Source organism: Montipora capricornis, chromosome 12 (assembly GCF_036669925.1).
Source record: "Montipora capricornis isolate CH-2021 chromosome 12, ASM3666992v2, whole genome shotgun sequence".
Lineage (NCBI taxonomy): Eukaryota > Metazoa > Cnidaria > Anthozoa > Scleractinia > Acroporidae > Montipora > Montipora capricornis.
In genome coordinates this window covers 3815142-3830141 of record NC_090894.1, presented here as the reverse complement: position 1 = coordinate 3830141, position 15000 = coordinate 3815142, and the positions used below count along the sequence as shown (strand labels likewise).

Genomic DNA, 15000 nt, shown 5'->3' with positions numbered 1-15000 from the left:
TTGGAGTAATATTGAGGAGTCTTTAAAAATCGTTGCTTTTACAAATTCCAGGTGTTCTCTGAAAGAACCTCTCATTACCTCATATTAGTTATTTTATTCATGCTTCTTCATCCTTCTTTTTATAATTTATCTGTGTTAATTTTTTCCCGCTGTTGTATTATTTGTGTTTGCCTGTCTTTTATCTTTATATTTGTGCCTCCTTGAATCGACTTTTTCCTTTATACATAAAATTCTTCATTCTGCCTCCTAGCTACGTAGATTAGCTTCTTAGTTATTTTCTAGGCGGCATTGTATCTTCTTTAAAGTTTATTACTTAATTCATGTATCTCTATTCACGTGTGGTACAAATATACTATTTTGTTGTACGTTCTTGTTGTTATAAGTCGTTTTTCACCTCCTTCCCACAAACGCCTGCTCAGTACCGGGAATGAAATATTTGCTTGCAAATAGAAGTTTTATGCCTTCATCTTCCCTTAGTTAGTTGGCGGATAATACGAGGAGTACTGGGACTTAAGGGAGGAGTCGATAGAATTTCAGCAAATACCCTCTAGGGTCTTAATGCTAATCACGTGATCATGAAATACTAAAATCAACAGTCGCTTTCTCATTGTGGACGGTTCCAGACGCTTGTTTCGACTCGACAGGATTCGTGTTTTGCTAAGAATCTTCTCTCTGCAATTGAGAATCCTGAGGCTGTTGATGCTAAACTGAATAAGGAACTTGCAGCCCATCGGATTGCTGGTCCATTCCGGTACGCTGTCAGGATTACCACCTTTTGGGGATGTCTTGGAGAGGACTGTATTATTACGACCGTTGCATGCCGATGGGCTTTTCAAGCTTATGCAAAACCTTTGAGATTTTTTCCTCGGCGGTCGAATGGATAGCCAAGAAAAAATTGTCCATTGTCCACATTTTACACCTACTGGATGATTTTCTCCTAATTTCACCTTCAAGGGATTTGTGTTCTAAACAATTAGATATGTTTTCAATGCTTTGCCATTTCCTGGGTATCCCCATGGCACCGGAAAAAACTCTTGGTCCATCAACAACCATTGTTTTTGCTGGTATTGAACTTGATTCGGTCCTTTTGAAGGCTCGGCTCCCTCTTGATAAATTAGTAAGATGCCAAGATTTAATTTCTTCATTTCTAAGACGTCGTGAAGTTGCTCTCACAGAAATTCAGTCTTTAACTGGTTTATTAAATTTTGCTTGCACGATGGTTGTTCCAGGCCGGCCATTTTTGCGTCGTCTGATTGAGTTGACTTTGGGTATAAAAACCCCCCATTTCCGTATCAGACTTACTGGTGGGGTTGAAGAGGACTTGACAGTTTGGCAACAATTTTTGTCTGAATTTAATGGCCGTTCACTTTTTCTTTCTGATGCTTGGAGTAATTCCCATCAGCTCCAATTGTATACGGATGCTCCCGGTGCTATTGGGTTTGGTGCAGTTTTTGGCAAGCATTGGTGCTATGGTGCCTGGCCAGAGAACTGGCGTCACTGTCATATCGCCTTCTTGGAATTCTACCCCATTGTGCTAAGCTTACATCTGTCGGGGCAGGAGCTTAAAAATCAACGTGTATTATTATTTTTCACTGACAATGAGGCTCTAATCCATGTCACTAACAAACAGTGTTAAATGTTTTTTGTGCGTAGGGTGGTGCTAGTGTGTTTATCGCACAATATATGTTTTAAGGTCAAACGTATACCTGGTTTTCAGAACAGATTGGCTGATTCTTTATCTCGGTTGCAGTTGGAGACTTTCAAATGCCTGGCACCAGCTTCCATGCACCAAGCACCCACAGTGATACCTCCCCATCTGCAGCCTCTCAGTTGGCAACCATAGCCTCCAATTTACTTCGTTCCAGTCTTCAGCCATCTTCTCTACCAGTTTACCAGCGTGCCTGGAAACTTTTCCACCAGTTTTTTAGTAATACATTTCAATCCCACTTTTTAGCTCTGCTCATTTCACCTTCAGTTTTGGCCGTATTAAAGCTTTCTTGTTTCGTTCTCGGTATGCTCCATCCACTGTTATGACTTATGTATCCGCTCTTGGTTATTGTCATAAGCTCAAAGGTTTTTCGGATCCCTCTGAGGTTTTTTATGTCTCTGAAATGCTTAAATGGTTTCACTAAGTTGGCTGCCAATTACTTTCCCTATCATGGATCAATTGATATTGGTTGCTCCTTCCTTGGTAGGTTCTCCCTACCAGGTTTGCCAGTTTCAAGCTATGTGTTCATTGGCATTTTACGCCTTTTTGCGCCTGGGCGAAATAACAGGATGTAAGGGGGGCAGTTCAGTTATCCTTTGCAAATCTCCCAGCTCACGAAGCTCGTAAACACTTCGCTTTCAAAGTTACTTTCAAACAGTATAAGCACTGTTATAATGTCAGCCCTTTTTCGATTGTCGTGTCCCGCCAACATCATTCAAGTCCAGTTGAGCTTTTGACCCATTACTTAGAGTTGAAGGGAACTAGCCCAGGCCCCCTTTTCAGAACAGTGGATGGAGCACCAGTTACTAGATCCTACTTTTCTAATCAGCTAGCCTCTGCTATACGGCGGTGTGGCTTGTCACCGACTTTCTACGAAGGCCACAGTTTTCGGATTGGGGCTGCTTCCCATGCTCCAGATAGGTGGCTATCTGATGCTCAAATACGGTTATTGGACAGGTGGAAATCAAATGCATTCTTGAAGTACATCAGAGTCTCTACTTTTTGTTCATAATGCAATTTGTACAAGTGTCTTCTGCCGGTTATTCCAAATTTACAGCAGTTAGCCTGCCTTAATTATTGATGGGTTCAGGGATGACTTGCTTTGAATATTTTTTCATCCTGTTAATAATTGTCTCTAGCAGCTACCCTTGCATGGGTGGCTATTGCCTGGGGTTGCTTTCATTACCTTAAACTTAATATGCCTTATGTTGGGGTTTCTTCTCTTGTTGTGCTGCACTTGCCTGGGCTGGGGCTGCGTATGTATAGACATATGCTTTGGCGTTTTCAGTGCCCTCACCTTTACTGGGCCAAAATTGTTATCAAGAGAACAAGTTTTTGTACATTGTTTAAATAAAGGCGGCTATGGGTTTATTGCCCATAGCCATTCTAGTCCAGTTGTTGTTTGTTATCTGCCCAGTAAACATAGCTCAGGCAAGGCAGCTCACTAGGAAAGTCTTGTGTCCGATGGGTAATGGAGATAGGGCATAAAGCAACATTTCTTTTCCACAGTTTGACCTACAAGGCGTCCTCTAGTCATTGTCTAACAATGGCCAATTAAGGACGGTGCCTACTAATAAAGATATTTTTTCCCCGGTGTGTGATTATGCAGGAAATTTAGGTCTTAACAAGTGTTATTGAAATCCAAAAAGAAAATTGGGGGTAACCACGCATTTTTCAAAGATAATTCATGAATAATATTTGTAAAAAGCTTTAAAATACAAAGCAATGTATGGCGTTCTTTCTCAAATTGAAGCTTAATTATCTCTCAAAAATGCATGGTTACCCCCAATTTTCTTTTTGAATACCAAGAGTACTTACTAAGATCTACTTTCTCCGGATAGTTTTAAACTGCGCAAAAATATCCCTGTATTAGTAAGCATCGGCGATAGGAAATCCGAGTACCTGGAGATGCGCAGAACGTATGCGCAATAAAAATAGTAGGCACCGTCCTCAATCATAACCTCTTTGCTCTCTATTTGTTAAGCTATTAGCGATTGGCTGATATTGAAATTGTGTGACGTGTTTTGTATTGCGCGGACGTTTTTGATGGCGTGTTCCTTTTTTTGTGAGTGGATTTTTTTCCTGACGAAAAACGGGAAAGGACATTTTTCAGTAATATTCGGTTTGTTTTGGTTTTAAAATGTTTGGTCAGAACATTACGAAAACGCCATGCTGTTTACTCCTAATTGTTCTCGTTTGACGTTAATCAGAATTGGATTGGCTATACTGCGGGAAAGGAATGTTGCTTTCGGGTAAACAGCCGTTTGTGGGAAGGAGATGAAATGCGACTATCCTAAAAACGACTGCGTGGAGAGCTACGTCTCCCGGACGAAAATGAAACTTGGGGAAATGCGTATAATTTCCAATAAATCTTGGAAAAGGCTGACGCTTTTAGCCATGAAACATAGTCAGTTTATTGAAAGAACAACTATCTGACCTTTGAAATTAGATGTTTAAAATCCCTGTTCCTGAAGTATTCTTTAAATGTTGTAAAGAGAGTCGGTTAATAGAAACAACATAGTAGTGAATGTCTTAACCATTGACGAAAAAGGATAAACAAATTGTTATCAAAACTATCCTGAAAAAAAATATTTTGCATGTTTTTAATTCACCTTTTCTTTTTAAGCATATTTTCCCAAATGATCTGTTACTGTCTGCGGCACACGATCTGAGTGCGTCGTCGCCGAATATATAATGTATTGATTACAAACACCACAAACAAGATATTCCATAAATGTTATAAAGGATCACAGACAAGGAAACAAGAAACAAGTCTCAAATCTGATAGAATAATGCGTGACAAATGTTTCAATGCAATGTCCTTATTCAAAATTGTCTTAATTAGGGGGAGGTTCTTAATGGCAGGAAAAGTGGAACGACCTTTTGCTATCGTCAAGACCGTTTGCTGTAGATCGACGCTGGAAGCGACGTCAACGATAGCATCATTTAAAACTGCAAGTTTGCGTTTAATTATTAGAGAGAGAATTAGTATCGCATTTACGGCAAGTGACAGACTGAAATTCAGTTCGCGTTTTGCCAAAAGTGTCAAACGTGAAAAACTTGTTTATTTCTGTCTCATTCCTTCTTTGTCCTCTACAGATATCAGACAAGTTCTTAAAATAGGTCTTCAGTATAAATCAACGGCAAAGCTCCAAAAAAAAAAATTATCTCGAAAATATTATATTATTATTATTATTATTATTGTTATTGTTATTATTATTATTAAAAACGACTCCAAAAAAAGCGAGCAAAAAACTTTCAAAAGAAGCTTTCTCTCATTGGCCGAAAGTTCGCAAGAAAAAATGGCTCGGGCGTCACGGCGATGAAAGTTCAGTCCTTCAAAAACATTGAAAAGGCACAGGACCAAAAGGTCTTACTGATATCCTCCGCAACAGGGTGATAAGTTAGCATAAGAGAGGGGTTTGTCGTTTTACGTAAGCACGATGCTAAATCTCTCCAACATTTCACTCCGTTCCACTTCTACAAAGTAGCGCAACTATGCAGGAAATGATTTTCGAAGGAACGGGGTTAAATAACACTTGAGATTTGGTCATTTTACATGGCAGAAATGTGACAGATTTGAGCATCGCGTTTGCGTGATACGGGAAACTTAAGGCTGCTGCATGTTATTAGACCATGAGGGTCCTCTCTTTCCAACTTGTCCCTTTCGTTAAGATTGGCTGCTCAATATCTGTAGCCAACAGAATAAAACGGAGCTTAAATCAAACAACTGTCTGATTGTTGACAATGCCCAGATTTTACAACACTACAACTCTCAACAACGATGTCAACAACCTTTATCAAAAATTTTCCACGCCTTTTAAGTCATCGTTCAAAAGTTTCGTTTTCAACGATCCCCACTCATGCGCTTTTAAACGTTGTCTACGCCCTGACGCGTCATCGTTTTCAAAACTCTCCGTTGTCACCGATCCGGAGCGTTTTCAAAGCGATGCGTTTTCAAAAGTTTCCACTTTGTGAACCGTTTCCGTCAGAGTTTTTGAGCGTTGTAGTGTGGATAATGGGCGAAAGTGCCTCAAAATGTATGCGTTTCAAATAAAAACGTGAATGGGGCCTTAGCCTGGCGTTTGACGTTTTCCTGTAAACTCGTGGCTAACTCAATCGAAATGGTCTTGCTCGTTCGGCGTTGCACGGGTCAGTTGACTACGAGACGAAACAAGGGAGATTACAAATATTCTTACAGCTGGTTTGGTTCATTCGTTTTCATTTCTATTTGTGCTGACACCATTCTTTGAACGATTTTCTTTATTAACACACGAGTTTTCTCACAAAAGACATCATGCTCTTCACAAATGACTTCAAAAGGTAAAAACACTGTGTAACAGAAATTGTTAAACTTATTTAAATATCCAAATTTAAGCTTTTAAGCTTTGATAACGGTGAGCTAGTTTTTAGTCATCGGCCTCTTCAAAACACACGCTCAGCGGGCCAGAAAAGACTGACAGCGGGCTGCTAATGCATTATCAGCCCTACAGCTGATTGGTTCTTGCTTCAACTTTGTGATGTGCCTATTATTCATAGACGATTTTACGCATTTTTCCGGTAATTTTAAATAAGTTCACTGGACTGAGTTAATTCTTTAATAGCTTGTTCAATCAACACTTACATGATGATTTGAAGTGACTTTGAAATCGTTATTTACTTAGCTTGCATTATTAAAACTCGCATCCTTGATATCATTTGGCCTTGTTTATTGATAATAATGATAATGACATAACTTTTTTCGGGAATACTGTTTATTTGCGCCCTTGTAGTGTCATTTGCGGCCCTCGCGCTTCGCGCTCGGGCGCTCGGGCCGCAAATGACACTACGCGGGCGCAAATAAACTATATTCCCTCAAAAAGTCATGTTATTCCCTAATTATTCACTGATAAATTCTTGTGTGGCAAAAGCGCTAATACTCCCATACATCATTCTTTGTCAAATTTGTCATTGCCGAGAGATTATCTGGTTAATAACATGGGTGACAGATTACTCCTTAATTTAGGCGCGAAATTTCAGCGTTAATTTATTATATCACATGTGAAATTACAATGTTGGCATGGCAACCTACAGTGCCAAAATGGCGTCTTATGAACGTAATTTGCCACTCACGATATTAATAGCTAATCATTAGAGAATAATTTCACTTGTGTTTTGTCCAAAATCAAATAATTTCTCGAGCCTTCAATTATTTGATTTTGGATAAAACGCTCGTGAAATTATTCCCCATTTTCACTCGTCACCCTTTGACTACCCCTACATATCGCGTTCAAGTTTTCAGAGACTACTGTAGCTGACTGATTATAAAACTATGGCCTTGTGCTAATGAGGCAAAAAAATGTAAACAAAGATTCCCCTATACCGGTTGATCCACCCACTCTACCTTGCACAACGTGAAAATAACCATAGCAAACGCAACAAGAAACAAAATACCATATATTATGTAAACTGAAGTGGTTACCCAGAACGCAAACAAGTACAATGTCTTATGACAGTAATCAGCGCTTCCGGGGTCATTGTAGTTCGGCTCGTACTTTGAATAAACCCACACGCTTCCGCAAACGAACCAAGCTGTCAGAAACAGTTGAACAACCGCCTGTACTGGATTCACGGTTTGTTCCTCGTTGTTGCCGGATCTTACGCGGATGGAACAAAAGCAGCAGTTGGCAAAGAGGTTTGCTGCGCCATACACGATCAAGTAGATGGGAATCATTTTGTCAACAGGACACTCATCTTTGTACTTGACACCTTAAAAATGCAACAACAAAAAATAACTTGGAAAACTCCAGCCAATACTGCTCCAGTCTGAGCTTGTTGCTCAGTCGGTAGAGCAGCGGTGATCTAACCCGAAGGTCGTGGAATCAATTCCCACCCGGGTCAGAGTTTTTCTGTCCTTGTGTGGGCTCAATTCCATTAGTAGGGCTAACGCTCACATGGTTTCCATGGGTAGAAAACAGCACTTCACATTGGCCTACAATAGTTTTTCTGTTAAAATATAAAGTGTGACACGGCCAACGTTTGCAAGAACGTAACCCTTCCTCTGCTCCTCAAGTATAAGGATAAACAGCTTCATTTACTCGAAGCTAAGGATAACGCTGACTTTTACCCTTACCTTACTGATGGAAATGGGTAGCAAATGCTTAGACTTAAAGAGGCGCTTCGTGTTGGATGTCAAAATTGGGCGTTTGTCTATTTACTTGCATATTTTTTACGTTTATGGCCCTACAAGTTAAGTTGACGAAACTGCCATGGTTGTCTCACCCTACGACTAACCAAGGGAGAGAATTAGGTCTACTCCTGAAGCAGTACGTTAGACCGATCTAACTGCCTCAGTTTGTGATGTCATCGATTGAATAAATCTGACAACAGTTTTGCTAACTTGAAGCGCGATATCGGCTGCGATTTTCCGGAGATTCATAAAAAAAGAATCAATGATGGTAGCAGTTGTACACGCCACGCACGCGTAGCTCCTCTACATTGCTGCACTTACGTTATTCACAGTAGCTATTGTGTAGGCGGCTTGTTTTAACTTATAAGGATCTTTAAACGTTGATATTTTGCATCAAAACTTTGGAATTTTTCGGTAAAGTTTTGAGATTTTTAGAACTTTTTTGGAGATTTTTATAACATTTATCGAATATTATCCGGCTAAATTTTTAGGCGATTTTTCGGGAATATTGTAGCTAAGCCTATGCGAAGAATCGTTAGCGATGTCAAGATTTCTAAGTTTGAAGTGTATTTCATGAATTTGTTATGAATTCGATGAATCCTTGGACACGACCATAGCGTGTAAGGTTATGTCTTCGGCAAGAGAAAACGATCAGTTTGGGTTGAAACCATGGATCGCAACACGAGAAGTAGACGGGGCATTTCACAACTGATAAAAGATCTGCTGAGTGATCCCTTTAGTACAGTATCTCTTGCCGCCTGCCTTTTGTGTATCCTTTTGCACAGACTATCAAACTCGTTCTTTTCATTGATCAAAGTTTCTTCCTCTCGAACTTTCCACGCCTTTTTTTGTATTTTTGTTGGACCTTGATGTTGTTTTCCGCCTCAGTTTTGTCTTAACAAAAGAGGAATTAAATTTCCCTTGGGGTAGTCGCCTAGTACCTCTTTGTAAGCTTTAATTTTAAAGAAAATGCTCTCCAAATCTCAGAGCGATATCGCAGCGACGCATATTTCTGAAATTACCGGCTGTTCACACGCGCGTTTTTGCGTCGCCATGAAAGTCAAAGCAGAAATCGCAACCCAAATCGCTTAAAAAATTGGTTGTGGGCAGGATTCAAACCCATGGACAACCTCCGTAACACCGTCCGGATGCTCTACCCAGTGAGCTACTTGAACTCCTGGGAAGCTACAATCTTGGATATTTCAAATGGAAAATGAAGACTACCCCTCCCCCCAAAATGGCGGACTTCAACTTGCGCGTGGATTCATCATTGATTTTGAGGGGAAAGGGGGGCTAATTTTTCAATTTCTTTTGCCCAATATTGTAGGTCGTTTATCTATAGTCTGTGACAAAGTTCCTTGGAACAGTACACGAAAAAAGATCTGAAGCTTTCGCCCCCTCACAATGTTGTTTGCACGCGAATTCGGGGGTCCATTTGGCAAAACAAAATTGTGAGAGGGCAGGGCATTGCAAAGTGTTTCAACAATTTGTCCGAGGATGTAGGATCTGAATGGAAAATGTGTCCCCTGGTCTGCGGGCTCTACATAGTCATGCACCTTGTTTACGCATTGAAGCGAACGTTTTTTTTGATAGGCTTTTCCTTGCAAAAATTATCATCACCTGTGCATTGCCTGTGAAGAACGGGGAAAGAAATTTAAAAAAAAAAAATCGATAAATGACATTGTGCAATTCTCTCTTAGCCACCTGATCGAGATCGAGTTGCCATGTTTACAGAACTGAGTGCTATTTAAGGGCTCATATAACACAAAAGTTAACAATAATTTTCCGGCACGTTATATTCATTACGGTTGGACTTACCAAGTACTATTTCGGCTATAAACAGAGGAAGCTGTGCAAAACAAACAATCATAAAAGCAGCCAGTAGTGTGGAAATAGAAAAAAATGTTTAGTTTTATGAACAATTGAAATAAACCACTTGTTGTTTAAATTGAACATCTGAAGGCCTAGTAACTGCAATAAAATGGATCGTGGCAAAAAGCAATCGTTTAAATGGCTTTTGGCTGGCTAAGGTGGCTCAGCCGTCGATGAATTCCGATTGAAGAGCAATGAATTTCCCTCAGTTTTCCTGCAAGGAATGCTCGGGGAAAAGGGCAGCAAATTCTCCTCCAAAGGCTCTCATCTGCGTGTAGGAATATTCACTTCCACAGGTAGACAGTTCCGCACTAAATCTTGCCGACAGAGTTCATACAAGCAAGCCCAAAAGTGAATCCGACGTGCCTTGTGTGCGCGACATCTTGGATGTCGGTCAATGTTTTTTCTCTATCTAGTCCTGAATATTTCTACCCTGGCCAAGGTTCCTTGATATCTCTCTGTAGCGAAAGGCAAGGACACCTCTCCACAGATCTCCTCGATGCTCTGTCACGGATGCACGACGTGACGTCAAGGCAACGTCACTTCCGATCTTACGCCATTGGGCAGGTGTTCAAATCCAAACTAGTCATAGTGGAGTAGAAAAGGTTGCTGTTCTTCATCGTGGTGAAGTACAATAATAATAAAGTATTCTCGTTTGACTCACGATGTGGTCACTTGTGATGTAGATCGCGACGTTTCGACTGCATACTGCTAGTCTTCATCAGGCGATGAGGTCGACTGGTTACGCTTCACCTTTGAAGCAAATGTACCAATCACAGCTGCTTAAAACCAACCAATCACAGCGGAGCATCCTGCTCAAAACGCTTAAAAACCAGTCGACCTCATCGCCTGATGAAGACTAGCAGTATGCAGTCGAAACGTCACGATCTACATCACAAGTGACCACATCGTGCATGAGACAAACGAGAATACTTTATTATTATTGGTTGTAGTTGGTTTTAAACCGGTTAAGAGTTTAATTATTCGTTCAAAGTTCTGGAGACTTCGAGGAGATCCGTACACTCAGAGGTTTCCTATCTTTTTGCTAGCTATAGAGAGGGAAATCAGCAATAGTCAATAAACGTGTTCGACCTATCCAAGTTCTTCGATCCCCGATCACTTTCTCAATGTTGTGTGACCTTTCTGCTTCGAGAAATTCAAATGTAAGATGAACTATGGTAAATGGTCTTGTAGTTCAATAGGTAGTAGGCCATGTAGGCCATAAGTGCGACAGAAACTCAAGTCACTTAATACTTATAGATTTTCTGGTCAATCAAACTAGGCGGCAAAAATCAGCGAGAGAAAATGTAAACAAGACAAAAACCTTGAACATGCGACAAAGAAATATTCGACAAGCGTACCTTTTTCACTTTCTTCTTTCAGCGAGCAAATATTAACGTATTTGCTTAACGTATTTGTTTTCTTTCACACGGGGAAGCGTTTAATTTAGAATAAGCCGACGAAACGTTCAGATGTTGCTCAATACACGTAGCAAGGCTTTTTCACATCAACAATTACCGCTGTTGGGGTGTACGCTTTCGAGGGGGATGAACTAGACACATGTCTAGACTTGAGAACACATATAAAAATAAAAAAACCGAAGCTTACACCGGAAAATTAAATGATTTAAAGAAAAGATGGCCGGCAAAAATAAAACGTAGATGGATTCCTCAAAGGTGAAAACCTGACTGCTATATTTTCTGTTGGGGTCTGTCATTTTACCAGGGAGGACTTCCAGCGGGATCTTCAGGTATATGAATATTGGTCTTGGTGACATTCCCGTCTGCGGAAATCTCAGTCCACTAGTCCAAAATATCATTATATTGGAGCGAGAAAACTGAATCAAGGCATACATAGACGATTTTCACTTGCAATGTGGTTAAATTTTGTTAGCAGTATAGAAATTAACTACTGAAAGGATTTACTCTTACCATTTGATGGAAATGTATAAATCGATCGTTTGTTTTGAAGTTGTAACAGGGATCTCGTAGAAAGCCACGGTAGACAGATTAATTTCCAGGCATATATTTCACAGCAATGAGGGCGGGATAGCACTGCAAGCTCTCTTTCGCTTTGTAAAACTCCTGCATATAACTCACATATAAAATCCTGTTTAACGACCACGAGGTAAATCTGTTCAGAGGTGATCAATACAATTTAGCCTCTGGATTAAGATTCAAGTCTACAAAGTATTGCTCTCCTCGCCTGTGTTTTTCTTCTTTACATCAAGTACATTTAGTCATCCGGAGAAATCCTTGACTATTGCTACGTCATAGCCTCGTTTGCATGCACAAAAACAAAGATGGCGGATTTCAATTTAAACACATTTAGTCCAAATGGTTGGGCAAGTATGACAATACAGGTAAAGAACTTTCGATTCAGAGAAACTTTTTCTAGACCGTACTTTCACTTTAAGAGAAGAAAGCCTCGAGAGATGCCGTAGGAGAAGGCAACGTGGGGTTAGAAACGGTAACTTCGCTTTTAGGCTTGGCTAGATCCATTTATTATTATTATTATTATTATAGAAGTACAAACGTTTGGATGCTTGTAGATAAAGCAAGATAGGCCGTATCACGTAACCTATCTACATAACAGGAAAAAAAAATTAAAAATTCTAAATTATTATTACTAGGAAACAAAAAATTAAAAATAAATAAAATAAAAGGTCTTTGTGGTAATTAGATGTTCCTTTAAAATAGGTCAAAGTTATAGCATTATTAAGATGTGATCATTTAGAGTGTCCTGGCAATATTAAGTGTGCAGCTCAAAACAGCTTTCTGAATTCTCATTAGAATTTCTCTGTGTCTTGTTCCATGTTTCTCATCTCAATTTCTAGCTCCTTGGACCAGCCTTGAAGTAAATCCATGATGACAATCAATTGTATGATCTTGTATCCTGGGTGTTGACAGCTCCAGTCGGAGGGTTCCATACTTCTCTGTCTTTTCTGTTTCTTTCTTGTTGCGTTTATCTAACCACGGACAGCTCATCTTAACCATGAGTACTTTCTTGCTCTTGTGATCAACAAAGCGTGCATCCACCCAACCCAACGTACAAAAGTGTGATCACCATATACCGGTACGTCCCAAAATGCTTCTGCGTCAGGTGACGAATAGATTGGTCTAGGCCTCACTTGAGAAAACCATGGAGGAATTTTATCAGCAAGCTTGAGATCCCCAAGCATCTCAAAGAAAAGCAGCTTCTTTCCGAATTGTGTCTTTCTAAGCATTTTGACTGTGCTAGGTATGGACAACAAGCAAGTACATGGGTCAAACTTTTAGTGGCTTTGCCACACATTCTACACGTGATGTTGTTCTTATCTACAGTTCCAGTCTTAAAAGCCGATTAGACTTTAGTTGGAGTGAGCTGTCCGTACAACTCCATAATACCTGCAATACAGTGGGTAGGAGCGCACGTCCAACTACTCAGCCGTGCAAAACAGCTTTCATGACTCAATTGATCATCCTGCAATCTTTATCTCAGTAGGTTTTCTTGCCAAGGTTGATCTTCGGTCTTCTCCACAAGCTTTTCATTTACCGCCTTCTTGAGATATTTCCAATGGACTGCATGATGGTTCGGGGTTATTCAACTTCAGCTTTATCCCTAGTTCCTCAGCAAATTTTTTTGCGTCTTTAATGAGTGAGAAGAATCCCTTTTCTGCCGATCTTTCTTCAAATTGTTGGACAGTTCTCATGATGGGGTCTGAATTCTCATGTAACTTGTAAGCCGCTTTTATCTTGATCAACGTATACTCTTGTTCAATAGACCGTAAATCTCGGCCACCTTTCTGTCTGAGGAGATATAACACGGCCGTGGATCTTAGTGGATGTTTTCCTCCGTTTTCACTGATGATCTTGTCTGTCTATCTATATTCCTTAGTTCTGCTAGTGGCCATTGCTGTGTCCACATAGGGTACGTGAGCACGGGTATAGCAAACTGGTTTGTTGCGATAACGCGATTACAATCCGACAGTGGGCTTGTCCAGACTACTGACAATCTTTCCAAGTACACCATCGTTGCCTCAGTAAGTGCTTGATTCTCGTCTTGCATCACTGACTCTCTAATTACAACAAACTTGTGGTTGAATCCTGACTCAAGGTTCTTTGACACTGTTGTTTCGTCAGCCCTGAGATCTTTCGCATTTTGAACTTGTTTACTACTTCTAACATGAATGACGTTGCATTTCTTTGAATTCCAGTGGAGACCCATGCATTGCAGAGCATTGCAGATTGATCGTAAAACCCTGTTTAATCTACACTCAGAGGCAGCAAAAACTTTAAGGTCATCTACATACAGTAAATGAGTCACCTTTGTCGATAAAGGTTTGGACAACTTGTATCACTCAGCAGCATTCAATACCCACGGAATGGGATTTAAACAGAAAGTAAAAAGGCGTGGACAGAGGACGTCACCCTGAGGTAGTCCCTTTCTAAATCTGATGGTGGCAGATATCTGCATTCCTTGCTTTGTAGTAGCTGCGATCTTGGTGTTCCAGCTTGTACATAGATTTTGAATCACCTTGCCGATCCAGACGGGTATCCTGTGTACTTCCATCATCTCTATCAGCCAACTATGGTCCACAGAATCGTAAGCTTTCCTGACGTCAACTTAGGTTGCGTTTTCGTCGGTAACGTCCTGAGTAACCATCTTGTCAATCATAAAGTTGTCAGTAGACTTTGCATCCCTTTGCTCCCCTTCCATCAAATCATTCGATTCCAGTGTTTGTCTATTGGAATCTGTAGACATGACGTTAACCACTTATAGATGATGTTAAGATAGGTTATGAGTCGTTGATTTTCACTAGAGAAGTTACCTTGTTTGGGTATGAGTCGTGTTTTATCCTCTGCAAACCATAGTGGGTACGTCTCGTTGTCTTGGTGATGGACTTGAATGCTTGTGTGACACCTTCATGTAGGGAGCGAGCTCGTTTCCACCAGACGTTCACGAGTCTATCCGAGCCAGGGGCACTGAAGTTTCTCTTCTTAAAGTTGTACTACGACCAAAAAAAGATTTCTTATTTTCTTTGGATTTCAAAACTATGTTAACTAAACACTAAATGATCCAAGTTTTAAGTTCTGATTTTAAAAAAAGCACCTGTTTATTTTAACTGCAATTTTCTTATTTATTGGTCCGCCATTACTAACTTTAAAATCTTGAGAGAGCTGGGTCGAGGAGAAAATGACGTCAAAGACTCACTAGTTTAAGAATGCAATGCGTGTGTACGCGGCTGAATTAATATGCAGCACGGGAGTTT

The 15000-nt window shown here is 40.2% G+C and overlaps 1 pseudogene; it reads left to right on the top strand.

Moving 5' to 3' along the window:
* Positions 1-1015: 1015 nt before the first annotated feature.
* On the top strand, positions 1016-1843 carry LOC138025313 (uncharacterized; annotated as a pseudogene).
* The last annotated feature ends 13157 nt before the right edge of the window (positions 1844-15000 follow it).